Source organism: Oncorhynchus mykiss, chromosome 16 (genome assembly GCF_057628025.1).
Source record: "Oncorhynchus mykiss isolate SJ-2025 chromosome 16, ASM5762802v1, whole genome shotgun sequence".
NCBI classification, from domain to species: Eukaryota; Metazoa; Chordata; class Actinopteri; order Salmoniformes; family Salmonidae; genus Oncorhynchus; species Oncorhynchus mykiss.
Window position 1 is genome coordinate 79,371,709 of NC_143037.1, and position 25,792 is coordinate 79,397,500.

Sequence of the window (25,792 nt, forward strand, 5' to 3'; positions counted from 1 at the left end):
GTCCATTGGAACACAGTCCATTGGAACACAGTCCATTAGAACACAGTCCATTAGAACACAGTCCATTGGATCACAGTCCATTGGAACACAGTCCATTAGAACACAGTCCATTAGAACACAGTCCATTAGAACACAGTCCATTAGAACACAGTCCATTAGATCACAGTCCATTGGATCACAGTCCATTGGATCACAGTCCATTAGAACACAGTCCATTAGAACACAGTCCATTAGAACACAGTCCATTAGAACACAGTCCATTTGATCACAGTCCATTGGATCACAGTCCATTAGATCACAGTCCATTAGAACACAGTCCATTAGAACACAGTCCATTAGAACACAGTCCATTGGAACACAGTCCATTGGAACACAGTCCATTGGAACACAGTCCATTGGATCACAGTCCATTGGAACACAGTCCATTAGAACACAGTCCATTAGAACACAGTCCATTAGAACACAGTCCATTGGATCACAGTCCATTAGATCACAGTCCATTAGATCACAGTCCATTAGATCACAGTCCATTAGAACACAGTCCATTGGAACACAGTCCATTAGATCACAGTCCATTGGAACACAGTCCATTAGAACACAGTCCATTAGATCACAGTCCATTAGATCACAGTCCATTAGATCACAGTCCATTAGAACACAGTCCATTAGAACACAGTCCATTAGATCACAGTCCATTAGATCACAGTCCATTAGAACACAGTCCATTAGAACACAGTCCAATAGAACACAGTCCATTAGAACACAGTCCATTAGAACACAGTCCATTAGAACACAGTCCATTGTACAAGTTTTGTTAGTTGTATGTACAGGATACATATGGTCCAACCAAATGCTTACTTGCAGGTTCCTTCTCAGCAATGAAACAACAATAAGAAAATCTAAAAGATAAGAATATGAACACAAAGTAAATGGCTCAGTAGAATAGAATAAACATTTTAGGATCCACTAGTGAGGGACGTCAAGGAGATTCACCATTCACTATTCTAAAGCTTGTTCAGTACACGAGGGACATTTTAATCATGACAGCCACCTCCTTCAACTAATGGTGATCTAAATTGTAGACGATGAATAGCTGAACACTGTGCTGGGCAGGAATACAACCCTGCCCGGTGTGCAGTGCACTGGGGCAGAAATCACCCACGTCTGTATTTTAGAAGGAGTTTCGTATGTTACACGGAGATGACAATTCTACATGATAGAGAATAACATACAGTATGTGGATCTACTTCTAACGTAGTGATGCTACACACTGCTGGACAAACTGACACAACTCCTAGAATAGTGGGATTTTCCTGACAACTCCCAGGATAGGGTGATTTTCCTGACAACTCCCAGGATAGGGTGATTTTCCTGACTAAACTCCTGTGATAGGGTGATTTTCCTGACTAAACTCCTAGGATAGGGTGATTTTCCTGACTAAACTCCTAGGATAGGGTGATTTTCCTGACTAAACCACTAGGATAGGGTGATTTTCCTGACTAAACCCCTAGGATAGGGTGATTTCCCTGACTAACCTCATAGGATAGGTTGATTTTCCTGACAACTCCTAGGATAGGGTGATTTTCCTGACAACTCCTAGGATAGGGTGATTTTCCTGACTAACCTCATAGGATAGGGTGATTTTCCTGACAAACCTCCTGTGATAGGGTGATTTCCCTGACAACCCCCTGTGATAGGGTGATTTCCCTGGTGGGCGGGAGGTTCCCAAGCAGTTTACATCTGTCTGGGTGATGGGGTGGGATGTGCTTCAATCTGAGGAGTTCAGAGCAGAAACATAAGGCCAAAGGGGGAGAAGAAATGAACCTCACTACTCAAATTTCAGTGCTGGTTCAAGTTGCTGAGAACGACAACTACCTTTGCATTTTCCTCCGCTAAGGATTGGGGGAAGGGAAGCTGATCCTAGATCTGTACCTAGTGGAAACTTTACTCTGTAGCAGAAAGACTTAGAGTAGACCTGCCCGTGACAAAGATCACAAATATATAGTGACTCCGGAGGGGATGGCGGCTGTTTTACCTGCTCCTAAACAACTGTGCATTTCGCTACACTCGCATTAACATCTGCTAACCATGTGTATGTGACAAATAAATTTGATTTGATAGTTAGTTTTTTTGCATTGTTTGTAACTTATTTTGTACATAATGTTGCTGCTACCGTCTCTTATGACCTAAAAGAACTTCTGGACGTCAGAACAGCGATTACTCACCTCAAATTGGATGAAGGCTTTTTCTTTATTGAGTCCGACGCGAAGGATATACTGCTTTGTCCAAGGCCCAAATGCCCGTCATCAGCATGAAGAAAAGATGGAGGAAAAGGGGCAGGAGGGCGGGGTGCCTTGTAAGAATTCCCAGACTATTGGCCAACGTTCAATCATTGGAAAACAAACTGGACGATCTACGATTAAGACTATCCTTCCAACGGGACATTAAAAACTGTAATATCTTATGTCTCACCGAGTTGTGGCTGAACGACAAGACAGATAATATAGAGCTGGATAATATAGAGCTAGATAATATAGAGCTAGATAATATAGAGCTAGCTGGCTTCACCAGATCAACTCTGTCTATAATGTCTACATGTTTCCAACAGACCACATCGTCCCTGTTCCCAAGAACGCGAAGGTAACCTGCCTAAATGATTACCGCCCCGTAGCACTCACGTCGGTCGCCATGAAGTGCTTTGAAAGGCTGGTCATGGCTTATATCAACACCATCATGCTGGAAACCCTAAACCCTCTCCAATTCGAAAAATGCCCCAACAGATCCACAGATGATGCCATCTCAATCTCACTCCACACTGCCCTTTCCCACCTGGACAAAAGGAACACCCATGTGAGAATGCTATTCATTAGCTACAGCTCAGCATTCAACACCATAGTGCCCACGAAGCTCATCATTAAGCTAAGACTCTGGGACTAAACACCTCCCTCTGCAACTGGATCCTGGACTTCCTGATGGGCCGCCCCCAGGTGGTAAGGGGTAGGCAACAACACATCTGCCACGCTGATCCTCAACACAGGGGCTCCTCAGGGGTGCGTGCTTAGTCCACTCCTGTACTCCCTGTTCACCTACAACTGCATGGTCAGGCACGACAACAACACCATCATTAAGTTTGCTCACGACACAACAGCCTGATCACCGACAACGATAAAACAGCTTATAGGTCGGAGGTCAGAGACCTGGCAGTGTGGTACCAGGACAACAACCTCTCCCTCAATGTGAGAAAGACAAAAAAGCTGATCATGGACTACAGGAAAAGGAGGGCCGAACAGGCCCCCATTATTATCGACGTGGCTGAAGTGGAGCGGGTTGAGAGTTTCCTCATCACCAACGAACTATCACGGTCCAAACACACTCACGTTCCTTAGTGTCCACATCCCCAACGAACTATCACGGTCCAAACACACTCACGTTCCTTAGTGTCCACATCACCAACGAACTATCACGGTCCAAACACACTCACGTTCCTTAGTGTCCACATCCCCAACGAACTATCACGGTCCAAACACACTCACGTTCCTTAGTGTCCACATCACCAACGAACTATCACGGTCCAAACACACTCACGTTCCTTAGTGTCCACATCACCAATGAACTATCACGGTCCAAACACACTCACGTTCCTTAGTGTCCACATCCCCAATGAACTATCACGGTCCAAACACACTCACGTTCCTTAGTGTCCACATCCCCAACGAACTATCACGGTCCAAACACACTCACGTTCCTTAGTGTCCACATCCCCAACGAACTATCACGGTCCAAACACACCAAGACAGTTGTGAAGAGGGCACGACAACACCTTTTCCCCCTCAGGAGACTGAAAAGATTTGGCATGGGTCCCCAGATCCTCAAAACGTTCTACAGCTGCACCATCGAGAGCATCCTGATCGGTTGCATCACCGCCTGGTATGGCAACTGCTCGGCGTCTGACCGTAAGACACTACAGAGGGTAGTGCGTACAGTCCAGTACATCACTGAGGCCAAGCTTCCGGACCTATATAATCGGTGGTGTCAGAGGAAGGCTGGAAGACTCCAGTCACTAAGTCATAGACTGTTCCCTCTCCTACCGCACGGCAAGCGGTACCGGAGCACCAAGTCTAGGACCAAAAGGCTCCTTAACAGCTTCTACCCCCAAGCCATAAGACTGCTGAACAATTAATCCAATGGCCACCAGGACTATTTACATTGACCCCCCCTCCCCCCTTTGTTTTAACACTGCTGCTACTCGCTGTTTATTATCTATGCATAGTCACTTTACCCCTACTCCCTGTATATAGCCTTGTTGTTGTTTTATTGTGTGACTTTTAATTACATTTTTTAAATTCAGTTTATTTAGTCAATTATTTATTCTATTATATTTCTTGAACTGCATTAATTGGTTAAGGGCTTGTAAGTAAGCATTTCACAGTAAGGTTACCTGTTGTATTTGGTGCATGTGACAAATACAATTTGATTTGCTATAACTACTGCTGTTACACATCTTACATATGTATCATGTTATGGGTATGCTTGTCATCATTAAGGACTGGGGAGTTTTTCAGGATAAAGAAGAAACGTAATGGAGCTAAGCCCACCCACAATCCTAGAGGAAAACCTGGTACAGTCAGCTTTCCACCAGGCGTTAGATATTACTGTACTGATGGAGCTAGAAACACAAGCATTAGATATTACTGTACTGATGGAGCTAGAAACACAAGCATTATATATTACTGTACTGTTGGAGCTAGAAACACAAGCATTATATATTACTGTACTGATGGAGCTAGAAACACAAGCATTAGATATTACTGTACTGATGGAGCTAGAAACACAAGCATTAGATATTACTGTACTGATGGAGCTAGAAACACAAGCATTAGATATTACTGTACTGTTAACTAGAAACACAAGCATTAGATATTACTGTACTGTTGGAGCTAGAAACACAAGCATTAGATATTGCTGTACTGACGGAGCTAGAAACACAAGCATTAGATATTACTGTACTGATGGAGCTAGAAACACAAGCATTAGATATTACTGAACTGCGATAACATCTGCAAATCTGTGTACACAACCAATAAACTTTTATTTGAAGGTGTATCCCAGTATCACTTTTGAGTGTCAGAGCAAAACAACATTCTCTGGTCTGATGAAACCAAGATTGAACTCTTTGGCCTGAATACCAAGCGGAAACCTGGCACCATCCCTACGGGGAAGCATGGTGGCAGCATCATGCTGTGGGGATGTTTTTCAGCAGCAGGGACTGGGAGACTAGTTAGGATCAAGGGAAAGATGAACGGAGCAAAGTACAGAGAGATCCTTGATGAAAACCTGCTCCAGAGTGCTCAGGACCTCAGATTGGGGCAAAGGTTCACCTTCCAACAGGACAACGACCCTAAGCACATAGCCAAGACAATGCAGGTGTGGCTTCAGGACAAGTCTCTGAATGTCCTTGAGTGGCCCAGCCAGAGCCCGGACTTGAACCTGATCGAACATCTCTGGAAAGATCTGAAAATAGCTGTGCAGTGACGCTCCCCATCCAACCTGACAGAGCTTGAGAGGATCTGCAGAGAAGAATGGGAGAAACTCCCCAAATACAGGTGTGCCAAGCTTGTAGCGTCGTACCCAAGAATAATCGAGGCAGTAATTGCTGCCAAACGTGCTTCTGTCTGAAAGGGTCTGAAAGATTATGTAAATGTGATATTTCTGTTTTTTTATTTTATAAATTTGCAAACAATTTTAAAACCCAATTTTTTCTTTGTCATTATGGGGTATTGTGTGTAGATTGATGAGGGGGGAATAATAATATTGTAGAATAAGGCTATAACGTATCAACATTTTTAAAACGGTGTCCAAGTAGGCTAAACATTTAATCACAGATAAGACATTTAACTAGGTTTAGTATAGTCCATTCACTTAGTAACTCCACTCACAGCTTGTAGCTGTATAGTCTGTTTATTTGTGTTGTTGGTCTTGGCTAGTTTAGACTAGCATGTGAAGAATCCTTTCCTGATGCATGGACACAATGGAGGAGCCCGGATCTACATTCCATGGTTGCCGAGGGAGACGAGCCAGAACACAATGCCTCAGTGTTTCAAAGAGAAGTTCCCCAACACTGTTAGAACACATTCTAGTTGATGGTATACCACATGGCCTATAGATGCTGTAAAGAGGTTCATTGAACTTGACCAAAACAATGGAATTGCCATGGAAACACGTGAGGGGAAAGATCCTGAATCTCCCCATTGCCCCCCCAGCAAAATGAGCCAACATTTAGACTATTGTGAAATGGAATGCATTTTCATGTTAAAATGTAGGAACTGGGGTCTACAGTTTGACCCCACTGCTGTCTCTGGCTCCACACCCACCCTGCCCAGACATCTAGATGTGTGAAAGTTAGTGTATATGCTAATGATCTCTCATATTTCAAAGATGAAAAAAAACACACACATGTTTTTTTTTCTCGTTTGGATTATATTTTACCAGAGCTAATGCGTTATATTCTGCCACATTCATTTCACATTTCCACAAACTTCAAAGTGTTTCCTTTCAAATGGTATCAATAATATGAATATCCTTGCTTCGGGTCCTGGGCTACAGACAGTTAGATTTAGGTATGTCATTTTAGGTGAAAATTGAAAGAAAAAAAAAAGAGGCTACGATCCTTAATTAATGTAAGAGTTACCAATCAACTGCTTTACAGCTAAAAACGACTGAATACCACCACTGATTTACGGCTATGCTAACCAGCTCATACAAACGGGAGTTAGCATTTAGCAGTCACTTCTTCTACACCTCAAAAGGGACAACTTGTACTTGTAAAAGGTCAACTTCAATGTTTAGGGACGTCCCAAGGATCCAGTATAGCACGGACCCTTTTAAAAACACCCCTGTCCTCTACCACGTGTTGCATTGTGGGTCCTGTCCAACCTCAACTCACCCTAGGAAACTTTTCCTACAGGAGCTCAACCCCGGCAGCTGAAAGCACAGCTACCCACGGAGCTACGTTGTTTTGTGGGCAGGGACTCGACTCGACCCGCTGGCGGTCATTCATCCTATGTAAACACCACACGGACCATCTATGTGGATGAGTTGTATTTCTACAAGCGGATGGTTAACAGAGAGAAGTGTCAGTCTATGAGAGGTAGGTGTTTTCTGTCTATCGGCTGTGGGACATTGATGTGAGTTTAGTTCGTGTGTTGCCCGGTTCCACTAACTTGTTCATGCTGGGCACCTGTAGCATGACACCTGTAGTCATAACATTACAGGGAATTACTAAAACGTCGGAAGTAAGCTTGTGTTGACGTGTGAAAAAGTGTTTCTTTGGACGTGTTTGGCGAAGTTTACATTGATATGTCGCACACAAAATAGTTCACATTCTTCCAGGTGTTTGCACAGGGAACTTGGCTAACTCACACCCCCATACACATCAAACTGAACTAACTAGCATCAAAGACCAGCTCTGGTGTGTTTTAATGCTACGTAGCTAGTATAAAGTGGTCAACTAGCTAGTTCAAAGCTAACTTTGTGTGTGTGAATAGTACCAGTTGGTTTTACTCCGCCTGCACACCTGTCAGTGTTTCTGTGTTGTGGGAAAGCTGAAGAGTTCATTACGGGTTCAGCAGCTACGTTAGTTGCTGAACCCCTAATAATGAACCGAGTTGGTGAAACCCTATTCTATTTGTTCTGGTTCATTATTATAGTATTTGTTGGCTTATTATTATAATTATTATTATTATTATTATTATTATTATTATTATTATTATTATTATTATTAATATTATTTATTAGTGAAATGGAGATACCTAGTCAGTTGTCCACCTGAAATGTGTCTTCCTCATTTAACCCAACCTCTGAATCAAAGAGGTGTGGGGGCTGCGTTAATCGATATCCACGTCTTCTGTGCTCAGGGTTAACTGCCTTGTCAGGGGAACAGTGGGTTAACTGCCTCGTTCAGGGGAACAGTGGGTTAACTGCCTCGTTCAGGGGAACAGTGGGTTAACTGCCTCGTTCAGGGGAACAGTGGGTTAACTGCCTCGTTCAGGGGAACAGTGGGTTAACTGCCTCGCTCAGGGGAACAGTGGGTTAACTGCCTCGTTCTGGGGAACAGTGGGTTAACTGCCTCGTTCTGGGGAACAGTGGGTTAACTGCCTCGTTCAGGGGAACAGTGGGTTAACTGCCTTGTCAGGGGAACAGTGGGTTAACTGCCTCGTTCAGGGGAACAGTGGGTTAACTGCCTCGTTCAGGGGAACAGTGGGTTAACTGCCTCGTTCAGGGGAACAGTGGGTTAACTGCCTCGTTCAGGGGAACAGTGGGTTAACTGCCTCGTTCAGGGGAACAGTGGGTTAACTGCCTCGCTCAGGGGAACAGTGGGTTAACTGCCCCGTTCAGGGGAACAGTGGGTTACCTGCCTCGTTCAGGGGAACAGTGGGTTAACTGCCTCGTTCACGGGAACAGTGGGTTAACTGCCTCGTTCAGGGGAACAGTGAGTTAGGGTTAGTTAGCTAACCCTGGTGGTCCTGTTAGTTAACCCTGGTGGTCCTCTTAGCTAACCCTTGTGGTTCTGTTAGTTAACTCTGGTGGTCCTGGTTAGCTAACCCTGGTGGTCCTGTTAGCTAACCCTGGTGGTCCTGTTAGCTAACCCTGGTGGTCCTGTTAACCCTGGTGGTCCTGTTAGCTAACCCTAACCCTGGTGGTCCTGTTAGTTAACCCTTGTGGTCCTGTTAGCTAACCCTAACTCTGGTGGTCCTGTTAGTTAACCCTGGTGGTCCTGTTAGCTAACCCTAACCCTGGTGGTCCTGTTAGCTAACCCTGGTGGTCCTGTTAGCTAACCCTGGTGGTCCTGTTAGGTAACCCTGGTGGTCCTGTTAGTTAACCCTGGTGGACCTGTTAGCTAACCCTAACCCTGGTGGTCCTGTTTGCTAACCCAAGTGGTCCTGTTAGCTAATCCTGGTGGTCCTGTTAGCTAACCCTGGTGGTCTTAACCCTGGCTGTCCTGTTAGCTAACCCTGGTGGTCCTGTTAGCTAACCCTGGTGGTCCTGTTAGCCAACCCTGGTGGTCCTGTTAGCTAACCCTGGTGGTCTTTACCCTGGTGGTCTTGTTAGCTAACCCTAACCCTGGTGGTCCTGTTGGCTAACCCTGGTTGTCCTGTTAGCTAACCCTAACTCTGGTGGCTCTGTTCGTTAACCCTGGCGGTCCTGTTAGGTAACCCTGGTGGTCCTGTTAGGTAACCCTGGTGGTCCTGTTAGGTAACCCTGGTGGTCCTGTTAGGTAACCCTGGTGGTCCTGTTAGTTAACCCTGGTGGTCCTGTTAGCTAACCCTGGTGGTCCTGTTAGCTAACCCTGGTGGTCCTGTTAGCTAACTGTAACCCTGGTGGTCCTCTTAGCTAACCCTTGTGGTCCTGTTAACCCTGGTGGTCCTGTTAGCTAACCCTAACCCTCGTGGTCCTGTTAGCTAACCCTAACCCTGGTGGTCCTGTTAGCTAACCCAAGTGGTCCTGTTAGCCAACCCTGGTGGTCCTGTTAGCTAACCTTGGTGGTCCTGTTAGCTAACCCTGGTGGTCCTGTTGGCTAACCCTGGTGGTCCTGTTGGCTAACCCTGGTGGTCCTGTTGGCTAACCCTGGTGGTCCTGTTAGTTAACCCTGGTGGTCCTGTTAGTTAACCCTGGTGGTCCTGGTAGTTAACCCTGGTGGTCCTCTTAGCTAACCCTTGTGGTCCTGTTAGTTAACCCTGGTGGACCTGTTAGCTAACCCTAACCCTGGTGGTCCTGTTTGCTAACCCAAGTGGTCCTGTTAGCTAATCCTGGTGGTCCTGTTAGCCAATCCTGGTGGTCCTGTTAGCTAACCCTGGTGGTCTTAACCCTGGCTGTCCTGTTAGCTAACCCTAACCCTGGTGGTCCTGTTAGCTATCCCTGGTGGTCCTGTTAGCCAACCCTGGTGGTCCTGTTAGCTAACCCTGGTGGTCTTTACCCTGGTGGTCTTGTTAGCTAACCCTAACCCTGGTGGTCCTGTTGGCTAACCCTGGTTGTCCTGTTAGCTAACCCTAACTCTGGTGGCTCTGTTCGTTAACCCTGGTGGTTATGTTAGCTAACCCTAACCCTGGTGGTCCTGTTAGCTAACCCTGGTGGTCCGGTTAGCTAACCCTGGTGGTCCTGTTAGTTAACCCTGGTGGTCCTGTTAGTTAACCCTGGTGGTCCTGTTAGCTAGCCCTGGTGGTCCTGTTAGTTAACCCTGGTGGTCCTGTTAGTTAACCCTGGTGGTCCTGTTAGTTAACCCTGGTGGTCCTGTTAGTTAACCCTGGTGGTCCTGTTAGCTAGCCCTGGCGGTCCTGTTAGTTAACCCTGGCGGTCCTGTTAGTTAACCCTGGCGGTCCTGTTAGTTAACCCTGGCGGTCCTGTTAGTTAACCCTGGTGGTCCTGTTAGCTAGCCCTGGTGGTCCTGTTAGTTAACCCTGGTGGTCCTGTTAGCTAGCCCTGGTTGTCCTGTTAGCTAGCCGTGGTGGTTCTGTTAGTTAACCCCAACGTTAGAATGGGCAAAACGAGTGACCTAAGTGACTGAGCGTGGTATGATCTCTACCAGTAGCAAGTGAAGTGTTGTTTTGGGTCTGTGGCAGGTTGCAGTGCATCCCTCATTTCTCTCAGCCCACAATTCCAGTACACAGTAATATAGGCTATATGCTTTTCCTTTGTTGTGCTAACATTACATCAAAACATCATTGTCTGTTTCTGGCTGTGTAAATTGTGCTGACGCTGTGTGTGTGTGTGTGTGTGTGTGAGAGAGAGAGAGCCCTTGATCATGCCAACTGCTGAGCCCCCCCCCCCCCCCCCCCCTCTCCATCACTTGTCAGATTCACCCTACCCTGTCCCACACATAAAGATGGGGGGGGGGGGGGGGGGGGGGGGGGGGGGGGGGGGCTTCAGTGTTGATGCGCTCAAGGTGTCATTAAATATGTATGGGGTCTTTTTAATGTATGATGCACAGTTCCCCCTCAGGAGCTCTGCAGGGCTCATCTCGCTCTGTCTGTCTCCATCTCGCTCTTTCTGTCTAGGGAGGACACTTTCATTTTTGGCTGTGGCTGTGAATACAGAGTTTTCGACCCCGCCCGACCAAATATGGATATTCTTTCTCAAAGCTACTGATCCAGATCACGTTCTGGACATTTTTTTTTATATTTTACACCCCCCAAAAATTCGAACTTAGCTACTGCTCACCAGACCTCCCGTCACATTTCTCTTTTTGCTCACCCTCTTCTGAACCACCTCTCGTTTCTCTCTTTGCTCACCCTCTTCTGAACCACCTCTCGTTTCTCTCTCTGCTCACCCTCTTCTGAACCACCTCTCCTTTCTCTCTTTGCTCACCCTCTTCTGAACCACCTCTCGTTTCTCTCTCTGCTCACCCTCTTCTGAACCACCTCTCGTTTCTCTCTTTGCTCACCCTCTTCTGAACCACCTCCCGTCTCGTTTCTCTCTTTGCTCACCCTCTTCTGAACCACCTCTCGTTTCTCTCTTTGCTCACCCTCTTCTGAACCACCTCTCGTTTCTCTCTTTGCTCACCCTCTGAACCACCTCTCGTTTCTCTCTTTGCTCACCCTCTTCTGAACCACCTCCCGTCTCGTTTCTCTCTTTGCTCACCCTCTTCTGAACCACCTCTCGTTTCTCTCTTTGCTCACCCTCTGAACCACCTCCTGTCACGTTTCTCTCTTTGCTCACCCTCTTCTGAACCATGACGATGAAGCCAACGTCTCTGCCTCATATTTCTGAACCACTAAAATCAAAACCCTGTAGCAGATTGAAGGAACATTCAAGACCTTTTATGAAGGCTACAACTTTCTGGCTGTTGTAACGGCTATGTGCCTGGCCTAATACATTATCACAGCATATTGGCTATGTGCCTGGTCTAATACATTATCACAGCATATTGGCTATGTGCCTGGTCTAATACATTATCACAGCATATTGGCTATGTGCCTGGCCTAATACATTATCACAGCATATTGGCTATGTGCCTGGCCTAATACATTATCACAGCATATTGGCTATGTGCCTGGTCTAATACATTATCACAGCATGTTGGCTATATGCCTGGTCTAATACATTATCACAGCATGTTGGCTATGTGCCTGGTCTAATACATTATCACAGCATATTGGCTATGTGCCTGGCCTAATACATTATCACAGCATATTGGCTATGTGCCTGGCCTAATACATTATCACAGCATGTTGGCTATGTGCCTGGCCTAATACATTATCACAGCATGTTGGCTATGTGCCTGGTCTAATACATTATCACAGCATGTTGGCTATATGCCTGGTCTAATAAATTATCACAGCTGAGCATCATTTGCTCAAATCATTAGCTTTTTATTTTACTAGACTGATGTTCATGCATCTGATGGTATTTAAGAGAACAGGGAACTCTGGGAAAAGTCCAGTCATGATGCCCGTGAACTTCAGGTCGATGCTGTAGAAAGATGCTTGCGTGTTGGATGACCGTTCCAAACTATTTTCCCCAGTCGATCTAGTTTGTTTTGAGTTCCCAGTTGTATTGAACGCACTGAAGTCAGAAGTCTGCTATTTCCCAGTTCCTAGTTGTTTTAGAAACTGTATTAGTCTCTGCCACCTTCTCCCTCCCGCTGAGGGTCCACCTCTCACCGTCCCTGCTCTCCTTCCTTTCCTCCGGTGAGACTGCCCAGAGAGAGGGGACACCATCTTCCACCTGATGTTGAAGCTCGAGTCGCAATGCATCTGCCTCATGCACAAATTCATGTTGTTCCTATGATCAGAGAAAGTGAATCATTAATCAGCGATATACAAATTGGTCTATTTATTTACTAACTTAATCACAGAATTACATAAAAGTCCCTAGTGGCCTAAGCCGATATGACGGCTTGGTAGACAAAGGAAAGGGGTGGGGACACTCAGAGGATTCACTGTAATACAGTCGATAACTTTTAACACGAACAGCCACTCATTTGAAAATAAATATCAATGTACATATTTACGAGTGAATGCCTTTGTTGTCCCTCTCCGATCGCCGGCCTGTCTGCTGCATAGTCAGTCAACAGAAAGCCTCTGGTTTGTCCACCGGAGATCAAAGTCTGTCGGAGTTGTAGGTTGTTATAATGGATACTTCAGTATCATGCGTTTTACCAGACTAAAGTAGTTAAACAGTTGCAGCCTGAATAATTGTTTTTTTAGTTTGTAGATTTCTTAGCCATTTCAACAGGTGTATATAAAACACACACACCTGTTGAAATGGCTAAGAAAAATGTTGAACAAGTCAAGAGGTCCTAATACTTACCGACTGCATTGTAGCTACCCTACCATAAACAACACAGCAGCAGACCAATCAGCAACGTTTGTTCTTGGGAAACAATACCCAACATTCTATGCTGGAGCTGAATTCTACTATCTGAAAAGGCTGGGGTTTTTTGGGTTGTTGATGCGACACCTTTTTTTAATTGTCTGAAAGTTGTTATTGCAGGGGCATTCTGTCTGTAAAGGGTGTTCGATTCACTTTCTCTCTCTCTTGCTCTTCCCCTTTTCTCTCTTTTCCTAACCCCCCCCCCCCCCCCCCCCCCCCCGCGCTTTGGCTGGTGTTGTCACCGCTCCCCCTTCCTTCCTTCCTCCTTAACTTTCCTTTCCTTCCTTCCTCTGTTCCTCCCCTCCCTCGCCCCGCTCTCTCTCTTCCAGTGTGTGTCTGTGAAGATTATAGGCTGTGTGTTAGACTGAGAGAGAGGTGTTTTAAGGGGTGTAATAATGTGTGACAGAGAGAGAGGGGTGTGGCAGTGTAATTGGTGCCTGTGTTACACAGCTGTCTCAAAGACGGCGGCATCTGTTTCAATGTGTTTCCCTATATAGGCCTACACACACACACACACATACACAGGAACATTCTCACACACACACACACACACTGTCATTTAGCTTGTTGTATTCCACTGGTTTGTAAACTGTTCTCTTGTAAAGGCCTCTATTAACCAAACATCAGCCTGTGTGTGTTTTGGACGGTTGAGGAGGCCAGGGTAGTGCTCTGCTGTGGACCAGGGTAGTGCTCTGCTGTGGACCAGGGTAGTGCTCTGCTGTGGACCAGGGTAGTGCTCTGCTGTGGACCAGGGTAGTGCTCTGCTGTGGACCAGGGTAGTGCTCTGCTGTGGACCAGGGTAGTGCTCTGCTGTGGACCAGGGTAGTGCTCTGCTGTGGACCAGGGTAGTGCTCTGCTGTGGACCAGGTTGGTGCTCTGTTGTGGGCCAGGGTAGTGCTCTATATATAGATTGGGGTTGCATGTCTCTAGGGTTTCAGACAGTTTTCTGAGGTGACAGTACCTTCCCATAATTGTGCGTACTGTCCTACCATGTGTTCAAACCTGTTTTTCCACATTCATCACCAGCTGATTAGTTTCAGTACAGGTGGTGGTGCGGACAGCCCAGTACATCACTGGGGCCCAGCTCCCTGCCATCCAGAACCTCTATATCAGACGTATATCACTGACGGGGCCCCAGGCGCACTGACGGGGCCCTAGGCGCACTGACGGGGCCCTAGGCGCGTACAGTAAGACGTATCTACCTCCTTCACTCCAGTATCCTGTCTCCTTCCCCCTATACATATCTACCTCCATCACTCCAGTATCCCTGTCTCCTTCCCCCTATACATATCTACCTCCATCACTCCAGTATCCCTGTCTCCTTCCCCCTATACATATCTACCTCCATCACTCCAGTATCCCTGTCTCCTTCCCCCTATACATATCTACCTCCATCACTCCAGTATCCCTGTCTCCTTACCCCTATACATACAGTGCCTTGCGAAAGTATTCGGCCCCTTGAACTTTGCGACCTTTTGCCACATTTCAGGCTTCAAACATAAAGATATGTGAAGAATCAACAACAAGTGGGACACAATCATGAAGTGGAACGACATTTATTGGATATTTCAAACTTTTTTAACAAATCAAAAACTGAAAAATTGGGCGTGCAAAATTATTCAGCCCCTTTACTTTCAGTGCAGCAAACTCTGTCCAGAAGTTCAGTGAGGATCTCTGAATGATCCAATGTTGACCTAAATGACTAATGATGATAAATACAATCCACCTGTGCGTAATCAAGTCTCCGTATAAATGCACCTGCACTGTGATAGTCTCAGAGGTCCGTTAAATGCGCAGAGAGCATCATGAAGAACAAGGAACACACCAGGCAGGTCCGAGATACTGTTGTGAAGAAGTTTAAAGCCGGATTTGGATACAAAAAGATTTCCCAAGCTTTAAACATCCCAAGGAGCACTGATAATATTGAAATGGAAGGAGTATCAGACCACTGCAAATCTACCAAGACCTGGCCGTCCCTCTAAACTTTCAGCTCATACAAGGAGAAGACTGATCAGAGATGCAGCCAAGAGGCCCATGATCACTCTGGATGAACTGCAGAGATCTACAGCTGAGGTGGGAGACTCTGTCCATAGGACAACAATCAGTCGTATATTGCACAAATCTGGCCTTTATGGAAGAGTGGCAAGAAGAAAGCCATTTCTTAAAGATATCCATAAAAAGTGTTGTTTAAAGTTTGCCACAAGCCACCTGGGAGACACACCAAACATGTGGAAGAAGGTGCTCTGGTCAGATGAAACCAAAATTGAACTTTTTGGCAACAATGCAAAACGTTATGTTTGGCGTAAAAGCAACACAGCTGAACACACCATCCCCACTGTCAAACATGGTGGTGGCAGCATCATGGTTTGGGCCTGCTTTTCTTCAGCAGGGACAGGGAAGATGGTTAAAATTGATGGGAAGATGGATGGAGCCAAATACAGGACCATTCTGGAGGAAAACGTGATGGAGTCTGCAAAAGACCTGAGACTGGGACGGAGATTTGTCTTCCAACAAGACAATGATCCAAAACATAAAGCAAAATCTACAATGGAATGGTTCAAAAATAAACATATCCAGGTGTTAGAATGGCCAAGTCAAAGTCCAGACCTGAATCCAATCGAGAATCTGTGGAAAGAACTGAAAACTGCTGTTCACAAATGCTCTCCATCCAACCTCACTGAGCTCGAGCTGTTTTGCAAGGAGGAATGGGAAAAAATTTCAGTCTCTCGATGTGCAAAACAATACATATCTACCTCCATCACTCCAGTTTCCCTGTCCCCTTCCCCCTATATATATATATACCTCCATCACTCCAGTATCCCTGTCCCCTTCCCCCTATACATATCTACCTCCATCCTTCCTCCTATACATATCTACCTCCATCACTCCAGTATCCCTGTCTCCTTCCTCCTATACATATCTACCTCCATCACTCCAGTATCCCTGTCTCCTTCCCCCTATACATATCTACCTCCATCACTCCAGTATCCCTGTCTCCTTCCCCCTATACATATCTACCTCCATCACTCCAGTATCCCTGTCACCTTCCCCCTATATATATCTACCTCCATCACTCCAGTATCCCTGTCACCTTCCCCCTATACATATCTACCTCCATCACTCCAGTATCCCTGTCTCCTTCCCCCTATACATATCTACCTCCATCACTCCAGTATCCCTGTCTCCTTCCCCCTATACATATCTACCTCCATCACTCCAGTATCCCTGTCACCTTCCCCCTATATATATCTACCTCCATCACTCCAGTATCCCTGTCACCTTCCCCCTATACATATCTACCTCCATCACTCCAGTATCCCTGTCTCCTTCCCCCTATACATATCTACCTCCATCACTCCAGTATCCCTGTCTCCTTCCCCCTATACATATCTACCTCCATCACTCCAGTATCCCTGTCTACATATCTACCTCCATCACTCCAGTATCCCTGTCTCCTTCCCCCTATACATATCTACCTCCATCACTCCAGTATCCCTGTCCCCTTCCCCTATACATATCTACCTCCATCACTCCAGTATCCCTGTCTCCTTCCCCCTATACATATCTACCTCCATCACTCCAGTATCACTTTCTCCTTCCCCCTATACATATCTACCTCCATCACTCCAGTATCCCTGTCTCCTTCCCCCTATACATATCTACCTCCATCACTCCAGTATCCCTGTCCCCTTCCCCCTATACATATCTACCTCCATCACTCCAGTATCCCTGTCCCCTTCCCCCTATACATATCTACCTCCATCACTCCAGTATCCCTGTCTCCTTCCCCCTAAATATATCTACCTCCATCACTCCAGTATCCCTGTCCCCTTCCCCCTATACATATCTACCTCCATCACTCCAGTATCCCTGTCTCCTTCCCCCTATACATATCTACCTCCATCACTCCAGTATCCCTGTCTACATATCTACCTCCATCACTCCAGTATCCCTGTCTCCTTCCCCCTATATATATCTACCTCCATCACTCCAGTATCCCTGTCTCCTTACCCCTATATATATCTACCTCCATCACTCCAGTATCCCTGTCTCCTTCCCCCTATACATATCTACCTCCATCACTCCAGTATCCCTGTCCCCTTCCCCCTATACATATCTACCTCCATCACTCCAGTATCCCTGTCCCCTTCCCCTATATATATCTACCTCCATCACTCCAGTATCCCTGTCTCCTTCTCTCTATACATATCTACCTCCATCACTCCAGTATCCCTGTCTCCTTCCCCCTATACATATCTACCTCCATCACTCCAGTATCCCTGTCACCTTCCCCCTATACATATCTACCTCCATCACTCCAGTATCCCTGTCTCCTTCTCTCTATATATATCTACCTCCATCACTCCAGTATCCCTGTCTCCTTCTCTCTATATATATCTACCTCCATCACTCCAGTATCCCTGTCTCCTTCTCTCTATACATATCTACCTCCATCACTCCAGTATCCCTGTCCCCTAAGGTAAAAATCTGTTATTCTGCCCCTGAACAGGCCGTCATTGTAAATAAGAATTTGTTCTTAACTGACTTGCCTAGTTAAATAAAAATATGGTATTAACTGACCCTGTAAATAGTATGGTATTAACTGACCCTGTATATAGTATTACCTGACCCTGTATATAGTATGGTATTAACTGACCCTGTATATAGTATGGTATTAACTGACCCTGTATATACTATGGTATTAACTGACCCTGTATATAGTATGGTATTAACTGACCCTGTATATAGTATGGTATTAACTGACCCTGTATATAGTATGGTATTAACTGACCCTGTAAATAGTATGGTATTAACTGACCCTGTATATAGTATTACCTGACCCTGTATATAGTATGGTATTAACTGACCCTGTAAATAGTATGGTATTAACTGACCCTGAATATAGTATGGTATTAACTGACCCTGTATATAGTATGGTATTAACTGACCCTGTACATAGTATAGTATGGTATTAACTGACCCTGTAAATAGTATGGTATTAACTGACCCTGTATATAGTATGGTATTAACTGACCCTGTATATAGTATGGTATTAACTGACCCTGTATATGGTATTAACTGACCCTGTATATAGTATTAACTGACCCTGTATATAGTATGGTATTAACTGACCCTGTATATAGTATGGTACTAACTGACCCTGTATATAGTATGGTATTAACTGACCCTGTATATAGTATGGTATTAACTGACCCTGTATATAGTATGGTATTAACTGACCCTGTATATAGTATGGTATTAACTGACCCTGTATATAGTATGGTATTAACTGACCCTGTCTATAGTATGGTATTAACTGACCCTGTATATAGTATGGTATTAACTGACCCTGTATATAGTATGGTATTAACCTGACCCTGTATATAGTATGTAAATAACTGACCCTGTATATAGTATGGTATTGAACTGACCCTGTATATAGTGTGGTATTAACTGACCCTGTATATAGTATGGTATTGGAACTGACCCTGTATATAGTGTGGTATTGGTACTGACCCTGTATATAGTATGGTACTAACTGACCCTGTATATAGTATGGTATTGAACTGACCCTGTATATAGTGTGGTATTGGAACTGACCCTGTATATAGTATGGTACTAACTGACCCTGTATATAGTATGGTACTAACTGACCCTGTATATAGTATGGTATTAACTGACCCTGTATATAGTGTGGTAATAACTGACCCTGTATATAGTATGGTACTAACTGACCCTGTATATAGTATGGTACTAACTGACCCTGTATATAGTATGGTATTGAACTGACCCTGTATATAGTATGGTATTAACTGACCCTGTATATAGTGTGGTACTAACTGACCCTGTATATAGTATGGTACTAACTGACCCTGTATATAGTATGGTACTAACTGACCCTGTATATAGTATTGAACTGACCCTGTATATAGTGTGGTATTGGAACTGACCCTGTATATAGTATGGTACTAACTGACCCTGTATATAGTATGGTATTGAACTGACCCTGTATATAGTATGGTATTAACTGACCCTGTATATAGTGTGGTAATAACTGACCCTGTATATAGTATGGTACTAACTGACCCTGTATATAGTATGGTACTAACTGACCCTGTATATAGTATGGTATTGAACTGACCCTGTATATAGTGTGGTATTGGAACTGACCCTGTATATAAACTCAGCAAAAAAAATAAACGTCCCTTTTTCAGGACCCTGTCTTTCAAAGATAAGTTTTAAAAATCCAAATAACGTCACAGATCTATATTGTAAAGGGTTTAAACACTGTTTCCCATGCTTGATCAATGAACCATAAATGAACATGCACCTGTGGAACGGTCGTTAAGACACTAACAGCTTACAGACGGTAGGCAATTAAGGTCACAGTTATGAAAACTTAGGACACTAAAGAGGCCTTTCTACTGACTCTGGAAAACCACTAAAAGAAAAATACCCAGGGTCCCTGCCTTAGGCATTCTGCAAGGAGGCACCCTAATCAGCAACATGTTTTTGAAGGCAGGCCCAGATCTGTCGGCTGCTCTACCCACGATACCTTGAAACAGTAGAGATCCTTCTGGTGAAGGACTTCTCCTCTACACATCTCGCGATTCATACGCATGCTGGCTGTTCTGTTCTGTTGTGTGTGTGTGTGTGTGTGTCTCCACTCTCTTTTGTTCTTGGGTTTTAAAGGAGTTAGCAACTGAGTGTTGAAGGACGGATCCTTTTTATACATCTACATGGCCCGTTTCTGTATGGACGGGGCGGCAGCGTAGCCTAGTGGTTAGAGCGTTGGACTAGTACCTGGAAGGTTGCAAGTTCAAACCCCCGAGCTGACAAGGTTCAAATCTGTCGTTCTGTTCAAATCTGTTCCTAGGCAGTCATTGAAAATAAGAATTTGTTCTTAACTGACTTGCCTCGTAAAATAAGATAAAATAAATGGACCTTGCTTTGTGCACGGGGACATTATCATGCTGAAACAGGAAAGGGCCTTTCCCCAAACTGTTGCCACAAAGTTGGAAGATTGTCTAGAGCGTTTGCTCTAGCGTTCACTGGGACTAAGGGGCCCTAACCATGAAAAACAGCCCCAGACCATTATTCCTTCTCCACCAAACTTTACAGTTGGCACTATGCATTCGGGCAGGTAGCGTTCTCCTGGCATCCGCCACAGATTTGTCCGTTGGACTGCCAGATGGTGAAGCATGATTCATCACTCCAGAGAACGCGTTTCCACTGCTCCAGTGTCCAATGTCGGCAATCTTTACGCCACTCCAGAAGCTTGGCATTGCTGGAGCGGCTGCTCGGCCATGGAAACCCATTTCATTATTCTACCAACAAACAGTTCTTGTGCTGACGTTGCTTCCAGAGGCAGTTTGGAACTCAGTAGTGAGTGGGACAGACACTTCTTACGCTCTACGTGCTTCAGCACTCACCGGGCCCGTTCTGTGAGTAAATAGGTGGATCCAATGGGGAAGCGGAATCCTCCGACGACCAGGCGGGAATGGGGTAAATGATCCGGGTGAGTAACTGAAGACAGAACAAACGGAGGTAAGTTCAAGGCAAGCAATACGTAACAAACAACAAAACAAATTCTATCCAACTTGAGGCTGATACTCTGGCACAACATGCTGTTCATGGCTAACGATCCAGCAGGGAATGGATGTCAGGTCCGGGCTTATGAAGAGGAGAGATGATGATCAGGACCAGGTGTGCAGATAGCTGATGGGATACAGGTGCGGGTAATCAGAAACCCCAACTGGCTACATTGCCCGGCAACCAGACAGGGTGCGTTCCAGGACGCCGGAAAAAACTCTCCAGGACAGAACATAGGCAAAAAACAGACTCAGGAAACGGGATTCGTGACAAGAATAACAGTGAAGACATCAAAACTATGAAATAACACATATGGAATCATGAGGTGAACAAATCCAAATATAATTTATATTTCAGATTCTTCAAATTAGCCACCCTTTGCCTTGATGACTGCATTGCACACTCTTGGCATTCTCTCAACCAGCTTCATGAGGTAGTCACCTGGAATGCATTTCAATTATCAGGTGTGCCTTGTTAAAAGTTAATGTGTGGAATTTCTTTCCTTAATGCGTTTGGGCCAATCAGTTGTGTTGTGACAACGTAGGGGTGGTATACAGAAGATAGCCCTAATTGGTAAAAGACCAAGTCCATATTATGGCAAGAACAGCTCAAATAAGCAAAGAGAAATAACAGTCCTTCATTACTTTAACACATGAAGGTCAGTCAATCCATAAAATGTCAAGAACTTTGAAAGTTTCAAGGACAGTCGCAAAAACCATCAAGCGCAATGATGAAACTGTCTCACATGAGGACCGCCACAGGAAGGGAAGATCCAGAGTTACCTCTGCTGTAACAGACACATTTCAACATCAACTGTTCAGAGGAGACTGTGTGGTCGAATTGCTGTAAAGAAACCACTACTAAAGGAACCAATAAGAAGAGACTTGCTGGGTCAAGAAACACGAGGACATTAGACCGGTGGAAATCTGTCCTTTGGTCTGCAGAGTAGGTGAATGGATCTCCCCATGTGTGGTTCCCACCGTGAAGCATGGAGGAGGAGGAGGTGTGTAGGTGCTTTCCTGTTGACACGGCCTTGAATTCTAAATAAATCACACACACACTTAACCAGCATGGCTACCACAGCATTCTGCAGCGATACGCAGTCCCATCTGGTCTTTCAACAGGACAATGACCCAACACACCTCCAGGCTGTGTAAGGGCTATTGGATCAAGAAGGAGAGTGATGTAGTGCTTCATCAGATGACCTGGCCACCACAATCCCCCGACCTCAACCCAATTGAGATGGTTTGGGATGAGTCGGACCGCAGAGTGAAGGAAAAGCAGCCAACAAGTGCTCATTATATGTGGGAACTACTTCAAGACTGTACGTGATTCCATATGTGTTATTTCATAATTAGGAGGTCTTCACTATTATTCTACAAAGTAGAAAATAGTAAAAATAAAGAAAAAACCTCGAAGGAGTAGATGTGTTCAAACCTTTTGACTGGTGCTGTATATGCAATAATTTGGGATACATTGTATATATTTATACCACGGAATGAAATATTGCTCATCTTAATATTTGTGTATATATATCTTAATTCCATAATTTAACTTTTTAAATTGTTGTGTATTGTTAGATATTACTGCACTGCTAGAGCTAAAAACACAATTTCACTACTCCCGCAATGTGGCCAATAAAATGTGATTTAGATTGATAAACGTTGTTATAAGGCAATAGAACATGTCTTCTTCAGTCTAGGCGTCCCGCTAGCGGGGCAACTTCCTGTGAAACTGGAAGTAAATAATAATCATAAAATTATGGATATTAAACATTGAGGTACATGCAAGTGTCTTATATCGGTTGAAAGCTTAAATGATTGTTAGTCTAACTGCACAGATTCCCTAAAATGTAATCAAACTATAATATTTAATACGGAAAGAAGTATGTTCAATAGGAAACCGATATTAGCAGGTGCTTCTCGTCTTCATCGCACGCCCAAACACGAATTTCGAATAGTGTGTCCCAGTACTAAAACTCCTTATTCGTTTTGGGAGAAACAAGCCTGAAACCTTGAACACAGAGTGCTGACACCCAGTGGAAGCCATATGAATTGCATCCTGAGCTAGATTTCAGAATGCTCCTATGCTTTCCAGTGTAAGAGCATGGGGCTCTCTCTCTCTCAAGAGAAAATAAAATAATTCAGATTGGTCTTTCTTTTGGATTTTCTCCTGCCATATCTATCGTGTTAGTCTCCTACATTATTTTAACATTTCTACAAACTTCCAAGTGTTTTCTATCCAATGCATATCCTGGCTTCTGGGCCTGAGTCACAGGCAGTTTACTTTGGGCACATCATTCAGACAGGAAGTGGAGAAAGGAGGACCCTATCCCGAAGAAGTTTTAAGCAGTATCTATGAGTTTTACAGTGTGTATTCCTGCTGGTCACATTGGGCTCTCTGTTTACAGTGTGTATTCCTTCTGGTCACAGTGGGCTCTCAGTTTACAGTGTGTATTCCTGCTGGTCACATTGGGCTCCGTTTACAGTGTGTATTCCTGCTGGTCACATTGGGCTCCGTTTACAGTGTGTATTCCTGCTGGTCACATTGGGCTCTCTGTTTACAGTGTGTATTCCTTCTGGTCACAGTGGGCTCTCAGTTTACAGTGTGTATTCCTGCTGGTCACATTGGGCTCTCCGTTTACAGTGTGTATTCCTGCTGGTCCTGGGCTCACATGGATACTTCTCTTTGGATGAAAAGCTAAATGGCCTGTATTATATTGTCCAGAGAGACGTGTTGGTGGTCAGATGGTGAAACAGAAGGACAACAATCTAGATCAGTGTGTTAAGTAGTGCATAGCAGGGATCTATGATAATAGTGTTTTAATGGTTGTCGTGTCAGTTCCAGTGTGGTTTTTGACAGCCTGTCAATCTGGAGCCAGGATCAGTCTGCTTGATAAGCCATCTGCAACAAAGGAAGCAGCATGCCTTTAGAGAGTGTGTGTGTGTGTGTGTGTGTGTGTGTGTGTGTGTGTGTGTGTGTGTGTGAGAGCGTGCGTCCATGCTTTAAAATGTAGTGTCTGCCTCTCAGCTCTCTGAATTGAATGCTATGAGGGTCTAGCTAGATTTTAGCTGGGTCATCCATCCTCCGCTATGAAGGTCTAACCACAATACATTGTACACACACATACACTCTCTGCCTCAGTCACTGTCTGGATGCATCCCAGATACCAACCAGCCCGGTGTTGGGGTCAACCTGTAGCCTCAATACCAACCAACCCGGTGTTGGGGTCAACCTGTAGCCTCTATACCAGATACCAACCAGTCCGGTGTTGGGGTCAACCTGTAGCCTCTATACCAGATACCAACCAGCCCGGTGTTGGGGTCAACCTGTAGCCTCTATACCAGATACCAACCAGCCCGGTGTTGGGGTCAACCTGTAGCCTCTATACCAGATACCAACCAGCCCGGTGTTGGGGTCAACCTGTAGCCTCAATACCAACCAACCCGGTGTTGGGGTCAACCTGTAGCCTCTATACCAGATACCAACCAGTCCGGTGTTGGGGTCAACCTGTAGCCTCTATACCAGATACCAACCAGCCCGGTGTTGGGGTCAACCTGTAGCCTCTACACCAGATACCAACCAGCCCGGTGTTGGGGTCAACCTGTAGCCTCTATACCAGATACCAACCAGCCCGGTGTTGGGGTCAACCTGTAGCCTCTACACCAGATACCAACCAGCCAGGGCCCTCTCCGAAAAGGCATCCTGTTCCCCTATGGGCCCTGGTCAAAAGTAACGCCCTGCACAGGCATTCATTTTAAGCCCTACCTCATGCCTGTGACGTTCAGGCCCTACCCCAATTTGCTTTTGTCAAATTTAAGGCACCGTTAGTAAATCTCCTCTCTGTCACTTGATCTCTGCGCAGGCAGATCGCTCTGCATGGTTTCTGCTCATGGGGGTTTGGAGTCTGAGTAACCATAGCAACGGCTCCACTTGGGCTGCTCAATGAAGAGACATGAGATCAGTTAGCTACTTTTCATCGCTCTAAACTCAGACAGATTTGTACCTTGTCAGCTCGGGGGTTTGAACTTACAACCTTCCGGTTACTAGTCCAACGCTCTAACCACTAGGCTACCCTGACGGCTGCGTGGTCCCATGGTGTTTATATTTGCATACTGTTGTTTGTTCAGATGAACCTGGTACCTTCAGGAGTTTGGAAATTCCTCCCAAGGATGAACCAGACTTGTGGAGGTCTACAATTTATTTTTCTGAGGTCTTGGCTGATTTCTTTTGATTTTCCCATGATGTCAAGCAAAGAGGCACTGAGTTTGAAGGCAGGCCTTGAAATACATCCACATGTACACCTCCAATTGACTCAAATTATGTCAATTAGCCTATCAGAAGCTTCTAAAGCCATGACATCATTGTCTGGAATTTTCCAAGCTGTTGAAAGGCACAGTCAACTTAGTGTATGTAAACTTCTGACCCACTGGAATTGTGATACAGTGAATTATAAGGGAAATAATCTGTCTGTAAACAATTGTTGTAAAAATTACTTGTCATGCACAAAGTAGATGTTCTTACCGGCTTACCAGAACTATAGTTTGTTAACAAGAAATATGTGGAGTGGTTGAAAAACGAGTTTTAATGACTCCAACCTAAGTGTACATAAACTTCCGACTTCAACTGTGTGTGTGTGTGTGTGTGTATTTTCATTGAACAAGTAAACTTTTAGTACAATAGGTGTGTGTCTCTCTACCCCTCTGTCGTCGGGTGTCTCTCTTCAATTTCATTCGAAGGGCTTTATTAACATGTGTTAAAATTGATCTGTATTGGCATGGGAAACATGTGTTAACATTGATCTGTATTGGCATGGGAAACATGTTAACAC

At 45.0% G+C, this 25,792-nt stretch overlaps 1 protein-coding gene across 2 annotated transcripts in view; it reads left to right on the forward strand.

The window, feature by feature from the left end:
• The first annotated feature begins 6,917 nt into the window (after positions 1-6,917).
• Positions 6,918-25,792, forward strand: part of LOC110491187 (plexin-B3) — a 168,489-nt gene continuing 149,614 nt past the window's right edge. For both annotated transcript variants that reach the window (XM_090204046.1, XM_090204048.1), the window contains exon 1: positions 6,918-7,147. The gene's annotated coding sequence lies outside the window, so the exon portion shown is untranslated. The remainder of the gene's footprint in view (positions 7,148-25,792) is intronic.